Source organism: Heterocephalus glaber, unplaced genomic scaffold (genome assembly GCF_053883595.1).
Source record: "Heterocephalus glaber isolate CG9 unplaced genomic scaffold, H.glaber_assembly_v1.0 deba00001689, whole genome shotgun sequence".
Lineage (NCBI taxonomy): Eukaryota > Metazoa > Chordata > Mammalia > Rodentia > Bathyergidae > Heterocephalus > Heterocephalus glaber.
In genome coordinates this window covers 9,606,482-9,628,199 of record NW_028258414.1, presented here as the reverse complement: position 1 = coordinate 9,628,199, position 21,718 = coordinate 9,606,482, and the positions used below count along the sequence as shown (strand labels likewise).

The 21,718-nt window shown below is 38.7% G+C and overlaps 1 protein-coding gene and 1 long non-coding RNA gene across 2 annotated transcripts in view; one reads left to right on the top strand and one right to left on the bottom strand.

The window, feature by feature from the left end:
* Iqch (IQ motif containing H) overlaps positions 1–21,718 on the bottom strand; it is a 185,722-nt gene that overhangs the window by 149,219 nt on the left and 14,785 nt on the right. The gene's annotated exons all lie outside the window — the stretch shown is intronic.
* The window catches only part of LOC106010343 (uncharacterized), a 196,337-nt gene that overhangs the window by 168,642 nt on the left and 5,977 nt on the right, over positions 1–21,718 (top strand). Inside the window, exons 10-11 of the long non-coding RNA XR_015446482.1 lie at positions 4,170–4,224; positions 5,251–5,535. This is a non-coding gene — a long non-coding RNA (uncharacterized LOC106010343). The remainder of the gene's footprint in view (positions 1–4,169; positions 4,225–5,250; positions 5,536–21,718) is intronic.

The window sequence follows — 21,718 nt, the reverse complement described above, 5'->3', positions numbered from 1 at the left end:
GGATTTAGCTCAGTGGTTCCACTGCCTGCCTCAAAAGCACAAGGTCCTGAGTTCAACCCCGGTACAAAAAAACCCCACAACAAACAAACAAACAAACAAAAAACCCAGAACCCTTTAAAATACATAATTCAATGGTTTTTAGTACATTCACAAAGCTGTGCTGCCAGAACATTCTCATCAAAATAAGGCCTCATACCCATTAACAATCCCTACCCTTTTCCTCCTCTCCTTAGCCCCAGATAACCACTAATCAATCCACTTCTCTATTGATGTATGAATTCTGGACATTTGATGTGAATGAAATCATAGAATATGCACCTTTGTGACTTACAGTATTTTTTTTAAAGAGGCTGGAGGTACTATGAACAACTTTAAACAGCTGATTTTAGCTCAATTAAGTATCACAGCTCTGGAGCTGAGGGTATAGCTCAGTGGTAGAGCTATATACCTAGCGTGCTAGTTGCCTAGCATGTGTAAGGCTCTGGATTCAATCCCCAGCACCAAAAACAAAAAGGAAAGAAAAATATCTTAGTTCTGAGATATCTGATACAATGTAAAAAACGGTTGTAGGAACCAGACAGATTAGATCATGATTCAGTTATTTGTTTGATCATAAATATACATAAATGGCTAAGGTCAAAGTGAAGGGAAAGGCTACAAAAATATCTTTGGAATGTAATGCCGGTCTAGATAAAAGCTATTTCTTAACACATGCTCCAAACCCTCCTTATATTTTTAAAATTGCATCTTTTTTTTTTTTGGTACCGACGATTGAACTCAGAACCTTGAGCTTGGCAGGCAGCGGAACTACTGAGCTAAATCCCCGGCCCTAAAATTGTATCTTAATAACCAAATCTGCAAATAACTGCCCTGTCTGCTTTATTTAACCCAGACAGAGACACAGGTTCAAACATGGCACATTCTGTAACTTTCTCCTGGAGGTAGATATGATGACAAAGGTAATGTAGTGCCTAATTACAAATAGGTTTTCTTCTGTGGCTAACCCACACTCACAGTACTACTCTGGGGTTTTTGCATGGGAGCCTAGTGCCTCTTTTATTGAAATTAATACCTGAACATAATTTTTTCCTTCTTAATTAAACTTTCAGAATAATTTCCATTCTACCAAGGATCAGGAAATTGCTAATATGTATTATATTGACTGGATGTAGTTTCTGTAATTAGTGTGTTTTTAAAATGTGTATTCTGGATACAGTTGATGGTAATAGCTTCATTTATCATGTCTAAGCTTTGTTAGAACTTTTTAATTCTGGGATCATTGGCTCAGTGGACCAGAGCAGTTTTCCTGGTTTTATTATGCTTCATCAACTTTGTATTGTTATGGGTCTGGTACAGGGAGGAAATGACCAAATGCAGTATCATTGTTAAGCCTGACATTAAAATCCAGTTGTTGTCTGGCCATTTTTGCATTTCTTTTTTTTTTTTTTTGGTACCAGAGATCCAACTCGGGTCCTTGTGCGACATTTTTGCATTTCTGTGGCACTGGACACAGATATTCTAAAAATAAATCAGTATGTAAGTAGAAATATGACAAAAATAATAAGCTGTAACATTAATTCTTTATTTGTCGGCATCTAAAGCAACAGAAAAGGTCTCTTAAAATTATTAATAGTCTAATATTTACTCTTTTGAACCAAAGTATGTGTATACTAAAATAATAATATGTAACATGCATGATTTAATTTCCCTTTTAAAACTTATTCAATGAAAATATATTTAGATAATATTAAAGTATCAGATGGGTTTACTGAAAACTACTACCAAATACATTTAAAACCTAACTTTGTCTTATAAACCATCTACAGGAATGTATAGGAAAATACTTATAAGCATCAGCTATATTATTAGATCCAGTAATAAGGTTTTTTCTAAGAAAAAAGCAATTATAGATTTTTTTAAAAAATAATAAAATTAAGCATTCCATTGAGCAGAAAAACATGCTCTGCAAGATGATCATTTTTTACCAACAGTACGATAAATATCAGAAATAATTTTTAAAAATTTTTCTTAAATTGGTCAAGAAAAGAGCAATTTATTTAATCTATCTTGAGTCACTGAACAATCTAAACTTTGTCTTCTCTCCTTTTGATAGTAATTACAAGCAGATATATCAAATGTGACTCTCATTTAGACTTCGGTTTTTAAGAACAAAAGTTATTATCAGAGCCAATTACTGTTTTACCTACATGGCTGCACAAAAGCAGGGAGCTCAATTTTCATCTCATCAGTGATTTTGTGGTATTTATTTTATTACTATGCCCACAAAGCTATATAAGAAGGAAATAGCTTATGCTATTAAAACTAGGGCTGGAATATAAGAGGCTAAGGTTTCTTTTAGAAGAACTTCTGAATTAAAAACACTAGGCAGCATGTAATGCCAGCTCCCCAGACATGGGCAGACCATAAAATGACACCCATCTGAGCAGCAGCTCCCACACAGAGTAATCAAAATTGAAATGCTTCACAAACAAAGTTGAGAGAGCCTATTTGCTAAGTTACAGTATTATCAGCATAACATTATTCTCAACAGTGTTTGCCACAAGTAATGTCTTCTAAAGTGGATATTGCATAATATCATATTCCCACTGGTAAAAGGCATCTGCCATTTAATCTCAGAGCCAGAGAAAAGACAAATAGGAAAGTAATTTTGCCACCTTTCACTCTCATTCTCCCAACCACTGTTACATATAATAGAACAATAGACATTAAGTCCTGGTTCAAGTCCTATAATCTCTATTTCTCATTTGAAAAACTGGGCAATAATACCCAGGTTGCAAAGGTTATTTGTGAGGTTCAGATGCCTTATGTATGTTGAGTATGTTGTAAATTATAAAGTACTATTCAGGGGCCAACTTTAAAAGAGTTCTTACAAGTCAAAAAATAATGACTGTAATGGATTGAAACATTCCAATTATACAAAATCCCTGAGTTCTTTCTTTTTTCTTTTTTTTTTTGGTACCAGGGATCGATCCCTGAGTTCTTAATATTTCCCCTTTCCTCAAAAACCTAATGGCAAAATTGTTAAATTAATCAGAAACTGATAAATAAAAAAAGGAATCAAGCCTTTATCCTACTTTTCCTTAAAAAACTGTTTACCAATGACTCACTAAGGAATAGTTCTTCATAGAAGCTAATACATGCTGAAGAAATGAAAGAAATAAAATTACTATTTCACAATTCCTAATGAAATAATATATTCAGGTAAACATCTAAGTTTACTAATGCTACTAGGTGAAAGGTTATGAAGGGTTTTGCAAAAGATTAAGCTGACAATTCCTAGTCACTGATAAATCTTAATATCACTAAAAGAGAAAAAGAGAAATTGCTTCCTGATAAATTATAAAATATACAGCACAACCTATGAAGTATTCCTGCCAAGAAGATGGAACCTGAAATTAATCAAGCTTATAGATAAAACTACCACTTTACGAGAAATACAAGGGACAGAGGAACACATAAAATGACACCCTGAGATTGAAATCAATCAAATCCAGATGGTAGGAAAAATTTATATGAAAAATGACCTAGTTTCTTCAACAAATAAATGCCATTGTTTAAATGAAGGAAACTGTCATACATAAAATAAGATAACACTGCAACGTATGAGCCTTATTTGCATCCTAAGTCAAACAAACAATAGAAAGACAATTTTAATATAACTGAGAGAAACAGCATGGACTAGAAATTATGTAATATTAAAGAATTGTTAAATTTGTTAGATGTAATAATAGTTATATTTTTTAGAAAAAGTCCTTCTCAGTCAAATGTGGTGGCACACATTTGTGATCCCAGCACTTGGGAGACTGAGGCAGGAGGATTGCCATGAGTTCAAGGCCAGCCTGGGCTACATAGTGAGTTCAGGGCCAGCCTGAACTACACAGTGATATTTTGTCTCAAAAAACAAACAAACAAACAAACAAAGGCCTTCTCAAAGAATATACTATGACATGAAATGGCCTGACATTGCCAAAAAACATGGAGTAAAGAGATGATATAACAAAAATTAAAATTATGTGAACTGTTAAAACTGGATGATGGTTCCATGGATTTTATTTTGTAGCTATTAAGAATATATTTTCTTAATAAAAGGTCATTAAAATTATGGTATGATTAAAACATAACTTTTCATTATTTTATTTTTATTTCAGCTATAAGATTCTGTGCACTATTATCTCTCTAATAGGACTAGAAGGATCAACAAGGGTAAGCTCCCCACTATCATAGCATCCTTAGCTCTGTGCACCTTCTACATAGCCCAGCTGCTGCCCAAGTCCTTCAGGTCAAAACCTTAAAACTGTGCCACTTCTTCTCAAAAACGCCCTTCCTGTTTTCTAATTCCTATAGGAGTTGAACCGGAAAATAAGAGAAAGGTGAGAGGAAAGAGCTGACATTTATTCAGCTTTCATCTTGTGCACTAAATAGGCACCAAATTGGTGGACATTGTTATAGCCAGGTAATTTAATTTAGTCCTTAAATTGGCAGAAGAGTGTGTGACATTATCGGTACTTTGCAATGAGGACAATTAAGTGACTTCTCATGGTTGCACAACCCACAAGGTGGGAGGCAGAATTTGATTTGTCCGAGTCCAAAGAAATGTTAGTTTATGCATTCCTGATTCCACTTTCTGAGACAAGGAGAGACCACCATGGGACACAGGGCAGATGCACCTCTGGGGCCTCAACTTAGGGCACTAAAAGTATGGTGGGTGTTCTTCCCTGCCCCTCACTCTTCTCAACAACCTGACCTCAAAACCAGGTGCATCATTAAACTCAAGATATTTTACCATAGCATCTCCAAGAATGAACCAGATGAGAGAATAAAGCCATTGGGATCAGCATGGGAGGACAGAAGACAAGCTAACTCCGGGGCCCTTAGCCTGTTAGTCATTAAAAGCATGATATGTGCTTTCTTCTGAGGCAAGCAGGACATAAAGGCTGCTTTTACTAAACAGTGACTTTTCACTTGAGCCTACAGATACTCAATGAGTACCCACCACCAGGATAAAGCTTGGAGTATCTTTCTTCGTTTTGTATCTGTCTCCTTCATTACCTTAATCTTTGGGTCAGGTCCCTGGCCAGCTCTGCATGTAGTCATGTTAATCACATAAGAAGTGTCTGTCTAAAAGCTAGTCATACAAAGTTTGTTAGCCCTAAGTTTACCTAACCTATGTCATCTGCCTTTAAGGCTAAGGACACCAAGAGTAACTTATGGTATTCTCATGGTTTGCAGGGAGATTCAAGTGCCAGCTCTTACAGTGTCCTATTCCGGACTCCTGGAATGGTGCCTAGAAGTGTCTGGCCATTTCTCTAAACCTGCAGTCACCTTGGGTTCCTGCAAAGTTTCTGAAAAACTGAGACTGCCCCCACTCCAAGCAGAAGCGATTATTTCATGGGACCCATACTGCCTCCCTCAAGTCATAAGGAATTCTCTGGAGCCACGTTGTAGAAACAGAATGGAAATAATGGTCAACCAGACCCTGGGCCAGCCCAGCCCAGCAACCCCCATAAAAGCTGGGTCAGTTCCTTTGTTAACTTCCAGCCCGGTCCTCCCCACCAGTGCCATGCACACCTCCTCCAGCTCATCCTCTCCATTCTCTGCTACTTCCCTATGAAAGCTTTGCCTGCCTTCTCAGACTCCTTGACCTGGTTTTTAATTCCCATTGTCACCGGGTCAAAGGGTACTATGTCTGATATCATTCCTAGCTGTCTGTCACACGCTTTAGTGTCTCTGGTCTCCACAAGTACTGCCTAGGGTCATGCCATCATGGACTGCTGCATAGGCCTCTGTACTGGCCCCTAAGGATGGATCTCTGCTTCCAATCCATCCCCTGCAGATCACCTGCCTCTGATTGCTAATGGGACTGTCTCTTACCTTTAAATCCCCAGTAGTTTCCCTTTGGGTGGCTTGATCTGACCTCTTCCTAATCCTAGCCCTCTGTCCTGCCACTCCCTCCCCACTGCTGCCCTTGTTCATGCTGACGGACCAGCCAGCTCCATGGAACTCACAGGCTCCCCACCTCTGTGACTGAGCATGCTGTCCCTCTTCAGGGGATGTTTTCTCTGCTCTCCAGGGCCTTCTGGGGACACTTGTACTCAACTTCCTCTTGAACTTACCTCCCCTTTTCTATTCCAAACAACATTCATTCAAACATTTATTGAGAGCCCATTAGGTGTTATAAAAAAGAAAGATAAAGTCCCTGCCTCATGGATCTCACATTCTTAAAGGAATATAAAGAATTGGCCAACAAATACATAATCATTTATAAAGATCCAGGAATGGGGTTTTTTTTTTGTTTCTTTATGATTATCTTCATTGTTTTACTCTTTTTATTAGTACATGTTGGCAGTATATAATATATGTATATGTATATAACACATCTTAATTCTTTTTTATCCCCTTTCTTCCCCTCCCCTCTCTCCTCTTCTCCTTGAATCTCTTGGTCCCCTTCCCTTTTGCAAAAGTTCTAGCTTCCTATTTCCTATTATTATTATTATTATTTTTTGGTACCAGGGATTGAACTCAGGACCTTGCACTTGCAAGGCAGGCACTGGAACCACTGAGCTAAATCCCCGGCCCCCTATTATCTTTTATTTTGCTCTTTATACTTGGAGTTTCCATATAAGAGAAATCATGTGATATTTAAGCTTGTGTATCTGATTCATTTCACTTAACATTATAGTCTCAAGGTGCATCCATTTGCCTACAAATGATTCCAATTTCTTTATAGTACTCCATTGTATATAAACACCACATTTTTTATCCGTGTATCTGTTGATAAACAGGATACTTTCAAGATTTAGCTATTATGAATTGTGCTGCTATAAACGTGGGTATGTATGTATCATTGTAATATGATGTCTTTAACTCTTCATGAAGATACCTAGAAAGGGAATATCTGGGTCTAATGGAATTTCTATTGTGAGATTTTTGAGGAATCTCCAAACTGATTTCCACAGTGGTTGTACTAGTTTATACTCCCACCAACAATGTAGAAGGGTGCTTTTTTCCCCCACAGCCTCGCTAGCATTTGTTATTATTTGATTTCTTGATGATGAACATTCTTTCTGGGGTAAAAGGAATCTCAGTGTTGTTTTAATTTGCATTTCTCTAATAGCCAGAGATGTTGAACATTTTTTCATGTATTTCTTGGCCACTTGTACTTCTGAGAAGTGTATCTATTCATTTCAGCTGCCCATTTTCAATTGGGTCTTTTATTTGGGGGGGGTCTAATTTTTTGAGTTCTTTATCTATTCTAGATATTAGTTATCTGAGAATTAGCTGGAAATTTTTTTCCCATTCTGTAGGTTCTCTGTTCACTCTGTTGGTTGTTTCTTCTACTGTGCAGAAGCTTTTTAATTTGATATGATCCCATTTGTTGATTCTTGGTACTATTTCTTGGGCAATTAGGCTTTTGTTCAGGAAGTTCTTGCCTATGTCTTCAAGTTTTACCTATTTATCTCCCAGAAGATTGTTTTTGTTTTAATATTTAGGTCTTTGATCTATTTTGATTCTAGATTAGTACATGGTGAGAGATATGGGTCTAAATTCAATCTTCTGCAGGTGAATAGCCAGTTTTCCCAGAACCATTTATTAAAAAGTCTGTCTTTCTTCCAGGGTATGTTTTTGGACCCTTTGTCAAAGATCAGATGGCTAAATATGCCTGGAGTTCTTTCTGCATCCTCTATTCTGTTCCACTGAGCCTTAAGTCTGTTTTGTGCCAGTACCACACTGATTTTATGACTGTAGCTTTGTAATGTAACCTGAAATCTGGGAGTGTGATGGCTCCTACTTTGCTCTTGTTGCTCAGGATTTCTTTTTCTATTCTGGGTCTCTTCTGGTTCCATATGAATTTTAGGGTTGTTTTCTCTAGTTTTGTGAGGAGTGTCACTGGTATTTTGATTGGTGTCTTAGTTACTTATTCTTGTTGCTGAGACAAAATATCTGACACCCAAAGTTAGAAGAGGAAAGGTTTATTTAGCTCACAGTTCATAGAGGTTTCAGTTCATATATTGCTCAAACCAATTAAGGCAATGTGGCATGGCAGAGGGGTATTGCAGAGGAGAAGCAGCTCATGGCAGGAAGAAGGCAGCAAAGCAGCAAAGTATCAAGCAACAAGCAACAACCCTCTTAACGTCCCTTATATTTTATCTAGGCTACCTGCACTTAGGCATGTAACACTCACACCCAAGGAAGGCCTTCCCATTATCCACTCTTAGAACTGTGCCAAACCAATCAGTGGACTAATTTAGTAATCACAACTATCTTAGTTACTTTTCTCATTGCTGAGACAAACTACTCAACACCCAAAGTTAAAGGAGAAAGGGTTTATTTTGGCTCACATTTTGTAGAGGCTTCAGTCCATAACTGGCTGGCTCCAAGACAGGGCAGCATGGCAAAGGCACATCGCAGAGGAAAAATAGTTCATGGCAGGCAGAAGGCAGAAGGCACCAAGCTACAAGTGACAATAGCAGCTTCTTTCTGCCCCTGTTATATTCAAGCTACACTACCCAGTTTAAGGCAGATGTCAACACTCAGTGGACTAATTTAGTAATCACACACCCTTAATCCCAGCATCACACATTCTAGATCCAGCCACCTCTGAAAAAGCCCCACCTATAATTGCATGAGGCTTTGGGGGGACATCTAGACACAACACACACCCTCGATCCTAGCATCACACACTTAATCTCAGCATCACACTCTAGATCCAGCCACCTCTGAAAAGCTCCACCTATGACCACTTTGAGAGGACATCTAGATACAAGCCATAACAATTGGGATTGCATTAAATCTCTATATTAGTTTTGGGAGTATGGCCATTTTAACAATATTTCTACCCAGGAACAGGGGTATCTTTCCATTTTCTGATGTTCTTTTCAATATCCCTTTTTAGAGTACAGTAGTTTTCTTTGTTGAGGTCTTTTATTTCCTTGGTTAGGTTACTTCCTAAGTATTTAATTTTTCTTGATGCTATTGTGAATGGTATTATTTCCCTAATTTCTTTCTCAGTGAGTTCATTATTAGTGTACAGGAATACCATTGATTTTTGTGTGTTTTGTATCCTGATACCTTGGTGAATTTGATTATTCTAGCAGCCTTTTTGAGTGATTTTTGGGATCTTCTATGTAAAGGATCATGTCATCTGCAAGTAATGACAATTTTACTTCTTTCTTTCCTAAAGAAATGATTGAGGAAAAGAAAAAAAAAAAAGAAATGATTGAGGAATGAGAAATCAATGATTAGTGAGAAGGAATAACTCCAGAAGCTAAGGCCTTAATAAGATGTTGGCCTTAATATCAGGGAATGGGAGGAGATATTCTCCTTTATGACAAGAAGGAAGACATAGAATATAAATTTACACATAAAAAGATATATAGATATGGCAATAGAAAGGTTAGGATTAATTTGTATGTGATTGAACACTAGAAAAATATTGTTTAAATAAGACAAAATGTAATCCTCTCATGTATATGAAGTCCAGAGGTAGGGTGTTAAGAGTTAGAATGAAAGTCCATTATGTAGCTAAGGACACTCCTTCCAGCTCGGCACTCAGCTGTTGCTAATGTGTGGGCCTACTCCTCCTGGTCTAAGATTGCTGCTAGGGTTCCAACCACCACAGTCTCTCTCCAGGCAGTAGAAGAGAGAAAGGAGAAGGAAAGATGAAAAGGGCACAAGCCAGCTGTCTTTTAAGGAGGTTTTCTGAAAATTAAAATGCTGTAAGAGAGCAATTACAGTGTTGGACCACTGAATCTGTTGGGAGAGATCCGACATTAAATAACATAAATCCCTGCTGGAGTCTACTGCAAATATCAGAAGGAGACCATTGTTGGTATGGTATGGGTTCAGCTGCTCAGAAAAGCCATCAAAGACCTAGTTTCTCTCCCTCTTTCTGCTCCAGCCATTCTCAGAGTGTGGCCTTTTTTGTCAAACCTTGGCACCTCATGGCTGCAGGATGATTGCTGCAGCTCCAAATATCATGTTTGCGTTTGAGACAGAAGGAAAGGGGAAATGGAGAAGGAGCAAAGAGATATGCCAGCTGTGACTACTGCCTTTACCACAAAAGCAAAATATTCCCGAGCACCAACCCACAGTCATCTGCTGCTCAGTGCTCGCTGGACAGAACAAGGACACATGGTCACACTTCACTGCCAGAAAGGCTCAGAAACGAGGACTCTTACTCTTCATGGCCTGATGCCAGACCGGGCAAAATCCAGTTCCGCCTGCAATGCAGATGGGGGAATGAGCACTGGGAAGAAAAGCAATAATTTCTAGAATGTAATACAGCTGAGGAAGACAAGGACAAGACAAAGTGATAAACAGGAGAATAATGAGAGGCCGGCAGTCTGGAGGTCCTCGTGGTACTGAAGTATTGTATATGAACTGGAGACCAGGATGCAGCGGTCGGACCACTGGGCTTGCAGCAGACATTAGCTTAGTGCTCACGACAAAGCCCGGGTGTCAGGCACAGCCCTGGCTCTGCTAGAGCTTGGTTTCCAAACCTCTATCGTCACCCTCACCACACTGTCGGTAGAGTGAGATCTGCGCCTCCTGTATCCAGCACAAGGCAGCACTTAAACCAACATATTCAAGGAAATGAAACAGCACATGCATGAGCTTTTTAAAAAGTTTTGCTATGTTTGTGTTCTTACAATCTGCCACAGTGACATAAGTATCAGCTAAAAGCAGTGCTGCGCCCACAGGGACGTTCTGTCTAACTGCCAGCCCCATGACCTCCCTTCCCTGCTGGGACTATTCTGGGACATGGTGACCAGGGAAGGATGGCTCTCTGTGCACCAGGAGTCAGCATGTCCTGCTGAGCTAGGGACAAAGGCATTCGAGATCCGAGGTGCCATCTTCGAGATATTATTGAGCCACGGAGCAACATATAGTAAAGTCCAGGAGATCTCTGCAGTTGTAGTAAGTAGCCTGTGTTTCTGGAAAAGATGCTATGAGTAAAAATTATGTAGCAGATAGAATCTTCATATGGAAATGTTATTAATCAGTATAGACTTAAGCCCCCCCTTTTATTTATCTATTTTTAATTTTGACAAGATGTTTTTAAGTCACTAAGTTGCCCAGCCTGGGCTCAAACTTGTGATCCTCCTGCCTCAGCCTCCCACAGTGCTGGGATTATAGGCATGAGCACCATGCCTGCTAATGGCCTATTTTTGGTGTCCATTTTAAACAGAAATAACCCAAATACCGTAATTAATTATCATGATTCCATTAGCTATAACTTGCATACACTCTAAAGTATAAATCTCTTTAAAGTGTATGGATATACAACTACATATGTATATACTTCAGTATATACTGTATACTATGGGTACAGTATACAAATTACAGTAAAACAGTATTGCATGTGATAGTCTTAAACTACTATATATAATTCTAATGTGGCCCCATAATCGCCACCTTAGTGTTACTGCACTAAATCGGAAAGTGAAAAGGTCACCTTTCCTGGGAGCACTCCACTGAGAAGTTTCTTTGCAAAGGTTTAAAGAGACATATCTGAGGAAAACTCTAGAGACGGCCATCGGTGGACAGAATCAGGAGCATATTTTTCTATCCTTTCTTTTACTCAGTTGTAAAATTCTCTATTGCAAACAGACAAAGAGCTCAAGCTTTTTGTTTTTATTTTTTGAGACAAGGTCTCACTATGTAGTTCAGAAAGGTCGTGACCTTACGACCCCCCTGCCTTAGCCTCCCAAATGCTGAGATTACACGCACACACCACCACGCTTGGTTTAATTTTTTTTTTTTGGTACCAGTGATCAAACTCGGGACCTTGAGATTGTGAGGCAGGTGGCAGAAGCACTGAGCTAAATCCCCGGCCCCTACATTTTTGTATTTTTAACAGTGGTGAGGAGAAGCCAAATACATTTGAATCCCACCTCCACCATTTCTTAGCTTTAAACTACTGTCTCATCTTCAGTTTCCTCATCTGTAAAATGAGGATAATAATAATTCCCTCCCTCAAAAGGCTGTGAGTTTAAGATATGATTGCCTCATCCTATGTAACACAGGCTTCTAATGGCCTCCTGCCTTTCCTTCCCATCTCAGATCAGTCCTCCAAAGCCTCGATAGCTCTGTCTCCCTCAGGAATACCCAGGTCCTCACAGTGCTCAGAAGATCTGGCCACTGCTCCCTCCTTTCCTGTATCTCTCCCTTCACTGTTCACACTCCTAATTTAGATCCCAGAAATGTGCTGCCTCCGCTGCCTGCCATTATGAGACTGGCTCTCCCACCCACTTCCTGTTTGAGTGGGACCCCTCCAACTCTTCTTCCTTCCCCACCTTTTCTCTCACCAGCCAACATGCTGTATGCTTACTTTTCAAATTGTTTTTGTTGTTGTTTTCCTAATGCCCGCTCCACCCTAACTAGAACACAAACTCCAAGAGCACAGGGAAATTTGACTGATACCTAAAGTAGTGCATTATAGAGAGCATTGTGACAGCCCACAAGTCCCCTACGTTTTCCAAGGTTCCAGAGGAGGACGTGGGGTTAGGTTCCATGTGGAAAGGGATCGTGACTGTCATGAGCATCTCTACATCCTAGAGCCTGAAAAGTAAAGGGCCCAAGATTGACTCAGCATTTGCTGAATACGCTGAACCAATGTCTACAAACTGCCTGTGAAGGTAATTACTAAAGAAAACTTCCAAGAATGCTTTCAACACTGAAACCCTTACCTTAAGTGTAAAGCCACTTATGATCTTTGCTGTGTTTCTTCTCTTCAAAGATAAATGTGTTTTCAAATTTTAACATTTTTGAAATCAGTCTTTCTTATACTTGATGTCAGGAGAAGCTTGCCAGTCACCACTCCCAGGATCGAGGGGTGATACAAACGTGCAGCTCAGAATTGAGCCATTCACAGAATCTGTTCATGTCATCGTGACCACAGTTGAGCTTTGTGCTCCAGAAGTACCCCGGGTGCTTACATTTGAAGCTAAATCAGGATCTATAATTTTTGTTTACAATTTCTTTTAAAAGACTACATTTTGATACTTTAAGACAGTAAGTTATTGTCCATGCAGAAAATGTTACAAACCGGCATAGAAAATCTCATGAAATAAATTTAGGGATTTTCAGAGCTATGGAAAGCTGGCATCACCAATTCATGCAGTCATCGGGTAGTGAACTCCCTGATAGGAGCCGTACCCCAATTTTTTTTTTTTTGCTTAAATTCTTTTATTGGTACATTTTAGGTATACAATACGTTTACATTTATCATTGGGTGCTTGTACCTGTATATGATGTATCTTGGTTCTTATTTTTTCCCCATTACCTGTGTGCCCTTCACCCCTCCACCCTTCCCTATTTACATAGAGTTCATTTCCATTTTTTTTTTCTTTTCTCACAATTTTTCCTTTCCATTCTTTCCTTTCCCCATCTCCTCCCACCATCCCTACCCCTTTGGACCTTTTCCTATTTCAAAGTATCAATTATTAGTTATTAATCCTTTTAATCCTTATTTACACTCTCAGTTTCTCACACTGGAGAAACTATTTGGTATTTACACGTGTGTCCTATTTATTTCACTTAAGAGTATGGCCTCAATATGCATCCATTTAGCTGTAAATGACTCTAGTTTCTCATTCTTTATGGCTGAGTAGTACTCCATTTTATTAAAAAAAACCCTACATCTTCTTTATCCAGTTTCCAGTTGATGGGCAATTGGGCTGCTTCCAAGCTTTAGCTATTACAAACTGTGCCGCTATAAACATGGGTGCACATATATCCCTGTGGTATGATTCTTTTAATTCTTTTGGGAAGATACCCAGCAGGGGAATAGCTGGGTCAAATGGAACCTCCAGTCCTAGTTCTTTGAGGTATCTCCACACCGATTTCCATACAGGTTGCACCAGTCTGCACTCCCACCAATAATGGAGAAGGGTCCTTTTCCTCCACACTGCTGCCAGCATTTGTTATTGGTTGATTTCTTGATAGCAGCCATTCTTTCTGGGATGAGGTGGAATCTCAGTGTTGTTTTCATCTGCATCTCTTCAATGACCAGTGATGTTGAACATTTTTTCATGTTTATTTGCTGCTTTTACTTCTTTGTCTGAGAAATGTCTGTTCATTTCAGATGCCCATTTTTGAATTGGGTCTTTGAATTTGGGGGGGTCTGATATTTTTCAGTTCTTTATATATTCTAGATAGTAGCCCTTTGTCTGAGTTACAGCTGCTAAAAATTTTTTCCCACATTGTAGGTTGTCTGTTAGCTCTGTTGGTGGTTTCTCTTGCAGTGCAGAAGCTTTTCAATAAGATGACATCCCAATTGTTGATTCTTTCTGCTAGTCCCCGTGCTACTGAGAATTTGTTCTTAAAGTCTTTTCCTATGCCAATATCTTCAAGAGTTCTACCTAACTTATCTTCCAGCAAGTTTACTGTTTCTATCTTAATATTTAGATCTTTAATCCACTTTGATGTTAGTTTAGAGCATGGTGAGAGATATAGGTCTAGTTTTAATCTCTGGCAGGTTGAAATCCAGTTTTTCCAAAACCATTTATTAAACAGGCTATCTTTCCTCCAATGACAGTGGTTGGCTGCATTGTCAAAGACAAGGTGGCTGAGTATGTCTGAAGTTGTTTCTGTCTTCTAATCTAGTCCACTGATCTTCAGGTCTGTTTCTTTCCAGTACCATGCTGTTTTTATCACAGTAGCTTTGTAGTATAGCTTCAAGTTGGGTATTGTGATACCCTCAGCCATGTCTCTGTTGCCCAGAATTGCTTTTGCTATTCCAGGTCTCTTCTGGTTCCAAATGAATTTTTGGATTGTTTTCTCTAGTTCTGTGAAGTATATTGTGGGAATTTCAATTGGCATTGCATTAAATCTATATAGTAGTTTTGGAAGTATGGCCATTTTCACTGTATTGGTTCTTCCTACCCAGGAACAAAGGATGTCTTTCCATTTTCTTAAATCCTCCTCAGTCTCCTTTTTCAGGGTGCTGTCGTTATCAGTGTAGAGGTCTTTTGCTTCTTTTGTTAGATTGATTCCTAGATATTTCATTTTTTTGGATGCTATTGTAAAAGGAATTGTTTCCCTTATTTCGCTCTCAGCGAGTCTATTTGTGTATAAGAAGGCTATTGTTTTTTGAGTGTTGACCTTATATCCAGCTACTCTACTGAATCTGTCAATTAAGTCTAGAAGTCTTTTGACAGAGTATTTTGGGTCTTCTATATAAGGTATCATATCATCAGCAAATAATGACAGTTTAACTTCTTCTTTTCCTATCTTTATTCCTTTTATTTCTTTCTCTTTTCTAATTGCTGTGGCTAATGTTTCCAGAACTATATTGAACCTGAGTGGTGATAGTGGGCATCCTTGTCTGGTTCCTGATTTTAACGTGAAAGTTTTCAGTTTTTAACCATTTAGTATGATGTTGGCTGTTGGTTTTTCATAGATAGCCTTAATCAGATTAAGATAAAGACCTTCTATTCCAATTTTCTGTAGGGTTTTTATCATGAATGGGTGTTGGATTTTGTTGAATGCCTTTTCTGCATCTATTGAGATGATCACATGGTTTTTGTCCTTGACTCTGTTAATATAGTGTATTACATTTATTGATTTATGAATATTGAACCATCCTTGCAATCCCTGGGATAAATCTGACTTGGTCAGGGTGTATGATCTTCTTGATGACACTCTGTATTCTATTTGCCAGTATCTTGTTGAGGATTTTTGCATCTATGTTTATTAGGGAGATTGGCCTGTAGTTCTCTTTTTGGGTTGGGTCTTTCCCTGGTTTTGGAATCAAAGTAACACTTGCTTCCAGGAATGAATTTGGAAGCCTTGCTTCCCTTTCAATTTCCTTGATGAGTTTAAAGAGTAATGGCATTAGTTCTTCTTTAAATGTCTTGTAGAATTCAGCAGTGAAGCCATCCGGACCTGGGCTTTTCTTTGTTGGTAAATATTTTATTACATTTTCAATTTCACTCATTGTAATTGGGAGGTTTAGAATTTCTATATCTTCTTCAGTTAACTTTGGCAATTCATATGTATCTAGGAATCTGTCCATTTTTTCTGTGTTTTCCATTTTATTAGAGTACAGGTTCTCAAAGTAGGTATTGATGATCCTCTGGATTTCTGCTGGGTCTGTTGTGACTTCCCCTTTTTTGTTCTTAATTGCATGGATTTGACCCTTTTCTTTCCTTTTTTTGATAAGGTTAGCTAAAGGTTTATCGATTTTATTTATTCTTTCAAACAACCAACTCTTTGATTAAGTTTTTGTATCATTCTCTTAGTCTCCATTGCATTGATTTCTTCTCTGATCTTTATAATTTCCTCTCTTGTGCAAGCTTTGGGTTTGTTATTCTCTTCTTTTTCTAGGAGTTTGAGGTTCTGCATTAGGTTATTTATCTGAGTTCTCTCTGTTTTCCTAATATGGGCATTCACTGCTATGAATTTCCCGTGTAGAACTGCTTTCATTGTGTCCCATAGATTCCTGTATATTGTACTGGCATTTTCATTTTCTTGTAGAAACTGTCTAATTTCTTCTTTAATTTCCTCTGTGATCCATCGGTTATTCAGGAGGGTGTTATTCAATTTCCAGGTGTTTGTGGGAGTTTTGCAGTTTCTCACATTACTGATCTCCAATTTTATTGCACTATGGTCTGATAATATACAGGGGGTAATTTCAATTCTTTTACATTGACTTAGACATGTCCTATGAGCTAGCATGTGGTCTATTTTGGAGAATGAGCCAGGTGCAGTCAAAAAGAATGTGTATTCTGATTTTGTGGGGTGGAACACTCTGTAAATATCTATTAAGTCCATTTGTTCAATAGCTTGGTTCAGTCCTTGAATTTCGTTCTTAATTTTTTGTCTAGATGATCTGTCCATTTGTGATGGTGGGGTATTGATGTCCCCCACTATAATTGTATTAGTGCTTATTTGGTTTTTCATGTCCATTAATATTTGTTTTGTATAGTTGGGGACATTGGTATTTGGTGCATATATATTTAGGATTGTCATCTCTTCCTCTTGGATTGTTCCCTTCACAAGGATGTAGTGACCATCTTTGTCTCTCTTAATTAGTTTTGGTTTGAAATCTACTTTGTCTGCAAATAAGATTGCTACCCCTGCTTTTTTCTGGGTTCCTCTCGCATGGAGAGACATTTTCCATCCTTTTACTTTCAGTCTATGAATTTCTTTTTGAGTTAGGTGTGTTTCTTGTATACAGCATATTGCTGGATTTTGCTTCTTAATCCATTCTGTCAGTCTACTTCTTTTGATTGGTGAAGTGAGGCCATTAACATTGATAGTTATAATTGATAGATATTGATTCATCCTTGTCATGATGTTTTACTGTTGTTGGCTCTTATTTCTTTCCCCCCCTTTCCCTTTAGTTTTTTACCTTGCCTGGTGACTTGCCTTTGAGCCTCATGGAGTTGTGACCTTCATTGCCTTTTTCTAGGATATTGCTTAGAATTGTTTGGAGTGCTAGTTTAGTGTTCATGAAATTTCTCAGGTGTTCTTTATCATGGGAGTATCTAATTTCCCCATCAATTTTGAAAGATAATTTTGCAGGATACAACAGTCTAGGTTGGAAGTTACTTTCTTTTAGGGCTCGAAATACTTGACTCCAGACTCTCCTTGAGTTGAGGGTTTGTGTTGAGAAGTTTGCCATGATTCTGATGGGCTTTCCTTTATAAGTGATTTGTTTCTTTTCTCTAACTGCCTGTAGGATTTTGTTCTTCTGTTGGGTTTCTGGGATCTTGACTATTATATGTCTAGGTGTAGATTTTTTTGATCATGGCTAGGTGGAGTTGTATATGCCTCACTTATGTGTATGTCCAGTTCTCCACCTCTGTCTGGGAAGTTTTCTACTATTACTTCTGTGAACGGTTTTTTTATGTCAACTGTACTTTCTCCTGTTTTTTTGTGGACTCCTATCAGTCTTATGTTAGTCTTCTTTGCATCATCTAGCAGCTGCTGAATTGATTTCTCATGGCCCCTTACTATTTTTAAGAAATCTCTGTTTTCATGGTCACTAACCCCAATCCTGTGTTCTATATCTGATATTCTATCTTCACATTCCCTTAATCTGCTGTGAATACTTTCAATGGAGTTTTTAATCTCCTGGATATCTGTTTGAATCTGTTTCATGGATTCCATTTCTTTCTTATGTTGGGCGATCATGCTTTCCATTTCTTTCTTATGCTGGGCATTCATGGCTTCCACCATGGTTCTGAGCTCATCTATTTTACTTATCTGTTTCTGTTCTAGAGCCTCTAATCATGTCTTTCACTCTGCTCACCATCTCTGTAGTTATCTGGGAAATTATTTCTGCTTCGAATTTTTCTAAAGCCTCATTCATCTGTTTTGTTACTTCCTGTGCTATCAGTTCAGGGTGTTCAGGTGGTTGATTATCCGACTTTTCCACCTCGTTTCCCCCAGAATTTGCCTTTGGTGGGGTGGAAGTCTGAGTTTGTGCCTTGCTTAAATGTCTTCTCATTTTTGTTTTTGGTACTGTCCTTAATTTAATTCCTGGGTGGATACTTCTAAATTGCTTATTGTAAGTATCTTTGTTGCTTGTAATTAGAACTCTTATGAAATGATTGCTTCTCAGAGGTTTCTTCTAGATATAGCTGGTCTTTAGGTTTTGAGTCTCTAATGGCTCTGAGGCTATCTCATTTTCATGATACCAGGAAGGACCACTGACTAGATCAATAGCAACACCTTAGCCCAAGTGATACAGTCAGCAACACCATAGCATTAAGTACTTCTCAGAAGATGACAATTTGTGGTAGTTATTAATCTATCACCTTTAAAAATGAAGGGCCTCCTTCAGATTATGTCTCTGCTGTCACAATAGACAACGTGGGCAGCAGTATGCAGTTATAAGTCAATGAATCTCAGTAAGCTGGTCCCAGACCCATGCGATTCAGGCAGATTTCTGGCTGCAAGTCTCAAGTTGAGCTCCCTGTCCTCCTGCAGGGTTGCACTCTGCAAGGTTCTATTGCAGATTTCAGCTGTCTTTCCCCTGAAGAAAGTCCAGGTTCAAATGGAAGCTGACGATCTCTCCAACTTACCAAGCATGGAGGTCTGGTGTGCCTTTAGTGCAGAGATTCTCTTCACTTTTCCAGTGGGCTTGTTTTCATCAGGAAGCCTGAGAGAGGCCCTTTCCGTTGTTCACTTCTGCAGCTCAGGACAATGGCTTTTATGTCCCCCTGTGCCTCTGCAGTGTGGAACCAAGAAGCAGCACAGCCAAAAGGCCAGAGGCAGGTGGGTGGGGTGGGGATGGAGCCTGTTGTTGGAGGCCCCCACTTGGCCAAGCTGGCAGCTGGTGGGTGTGCCTGGGGGGGGGTCCTCCTCACCCTGTCTTGGTTGCAAGCCTGTCTTGGTCACAAGCTGGTGGAACAAGCTGGAGGAAGCAGGTCCCAGTCAGCGTGCAAGCCCTCGGCCCCACTCGGCCCCACTCGGCCCCACTCGGCCAAGCTGGCAGCTGGTCTGTACCCCGATTTTTAAGAGAAGGTGTTTAACTTTCACGGATGAATAAATCAGTTAAGGAAAATATTAAATTATGAGTTCAGCCAGTTAAGGCAATGAAAATAAACTACTATTTTTTATTATGGCCTCCAAATTATTTTTTATTATTAATTTTATTGGTACATTTTAGGTATACAATATAATGACATTCATCATTGGGAATTTGTACCTTTACATACTCTATCTTGGTTCTTATTTTTTTCCCCATTCTTCCGCCCTCCCTTCAACCCCTCCACCCCTTCCTATTTACAAAGACTTTGTTTCCTTTTTTTTCATTTTCTCATATTAATCCCATTCCCTTCTTTTCTCTTCTCTAACCCTCCCAGTTTCCCTTCCCCTTTGCCCCTTTTCTTCCTATTTCACATTATCTATTTTACCTTTTAGTCCTTATTTACACTTTTAGTTTATCACACCAGAGAAACTATTCAGTATTTACACATATCTGTCCTATTTATTTCACTTAAGAGTAGCGCCTCAATGTGCATCCATTTAGCTATAAATGTCTCTAATTTCTCATTCTTTATGGCTGAGTAGTACTCCATTTTATAGAAAAACCACATTTTCTTTATCTAGTCTCCAGTTGATGGGCAACTGGGCTGTTTCCAAGTTTTAGCTATCACAAACTGTGCTGCTATAAACATGGGTGCACATATATATCACTGTGGTACGATTCTTTTAATTCTTTTGGGAAGAGACCCAGCAGGGGAATAGCTGGGTCAAATGGGACTTCCAGTCCTAATTTTTGAGGTATCTCCATACTGATTTCCACAGTGGCTGCACCAGTCTGCACTCCCACCAGAGGTGGAGCAGGGTTTCTTTTTCCCCACAACCCTGCCAGCATTTGTTATTAGTTGATTTCATGATAGCAGCCATTCTTTCTGGGGTGGGGTGGAATCTCAGCCTTGTTTTCATTTGCATTTCTCAAATGACCAGTGATGTCAAACATTTTTTCATATGTTTATTTGCTATTTCTAATTCTTTGTCTGAGAAATGTCTGCTCATTTCAGATGACCATTTTTGGACTGGATCTTTAAATTTGGGAGATCTGATTTTTTAAGGTTCTTTATATAGTCTAGATAGTAGGCCTTTGTTTGATGAATTGCTGGTGAAAATTTTTTCCCACATTGTGGGTTCTCTTCACACTGTTGGTGGTTTCTCTTGCTGTGCAGAAGCTTTTTAATAAGAAGAGATCCCACTTCTTGATTGTGCTAGTTCACATGCAACTGAGGTTTTGTTCATAAAATCTTTTCCTATACCAATGTCTTCAAGAGTTCTACCTAACCTCTCTTCCAGCCGGTTTAGTGTTTCTATTTTAATATTTAGATTTTTAATCCATTTCTATTTTAGTTTAGTGCATGGTGAGAGATATAGTTCTAGTTTTAATCTTTGGCAAGTTGAAACCCAGTTTTTCCAGCACCATTTATTAAAGAGACTATCTTTGCTCCAGTGAGGGCGTTTGGCTCCTTTGTCGAAGATGAGGTGGCTGAGTGTGTCTGGAGCTGTTTCTGCATCTTCTAATCTGTTCCACTGGTCCTTAGATCTGTTTCTTTGCCAGTACCATGCTGTTTTTATCACAATAGCTTTGCAGTATAATTGCAAGTTGGGGATTGTGATACCCCGGCCATATCTCTGTTACCTAGAATTGCTTTTTCTATTCTGGGTTTCTTCTTGTTCCAAATAAATTTTGGGATTGTTTTCTCAAGGTCCATGAAATATGCTGCTGGGATTTCAATTGGGATTGCATTAAATCTATACAGCAGTTTTGGAAGTATGGCCATTTTCACTATGTTGGTTCTTCCTACCCAGGAGCAAGGGATGTCTTTCCATTTTCTGATAACATCTTCAATCTCTTTTTTCAGAGTGCTATAGTTTTCAGAATAGAAGTCTTTGATTTCTTTTGTTAGATTGATTCCTAGGTATTTCAGTTTTTTGGATGCTATTGTGAAAGGAATTGTTTGTCCCATTTCTCTCTCAGTATCTGTTGTTTGTGTACAGGAAAGCTATTGATTTTTGTGTGTTGACCTTATATCCAGCTACTGTACTGAATTTGGTTATTAAGTGTAGAAAACTTTTGGTGGAGTTCTTGGGGTCTTCTATAGAGTATCATGTCACCTGCAAATAATGACAATTTGACTTCTTCATTTCCTATCTTTATTCCTTTTATTTCTTTCTCTTGTCTAATTGCTGTGGCTAATGTTTCCAGAAC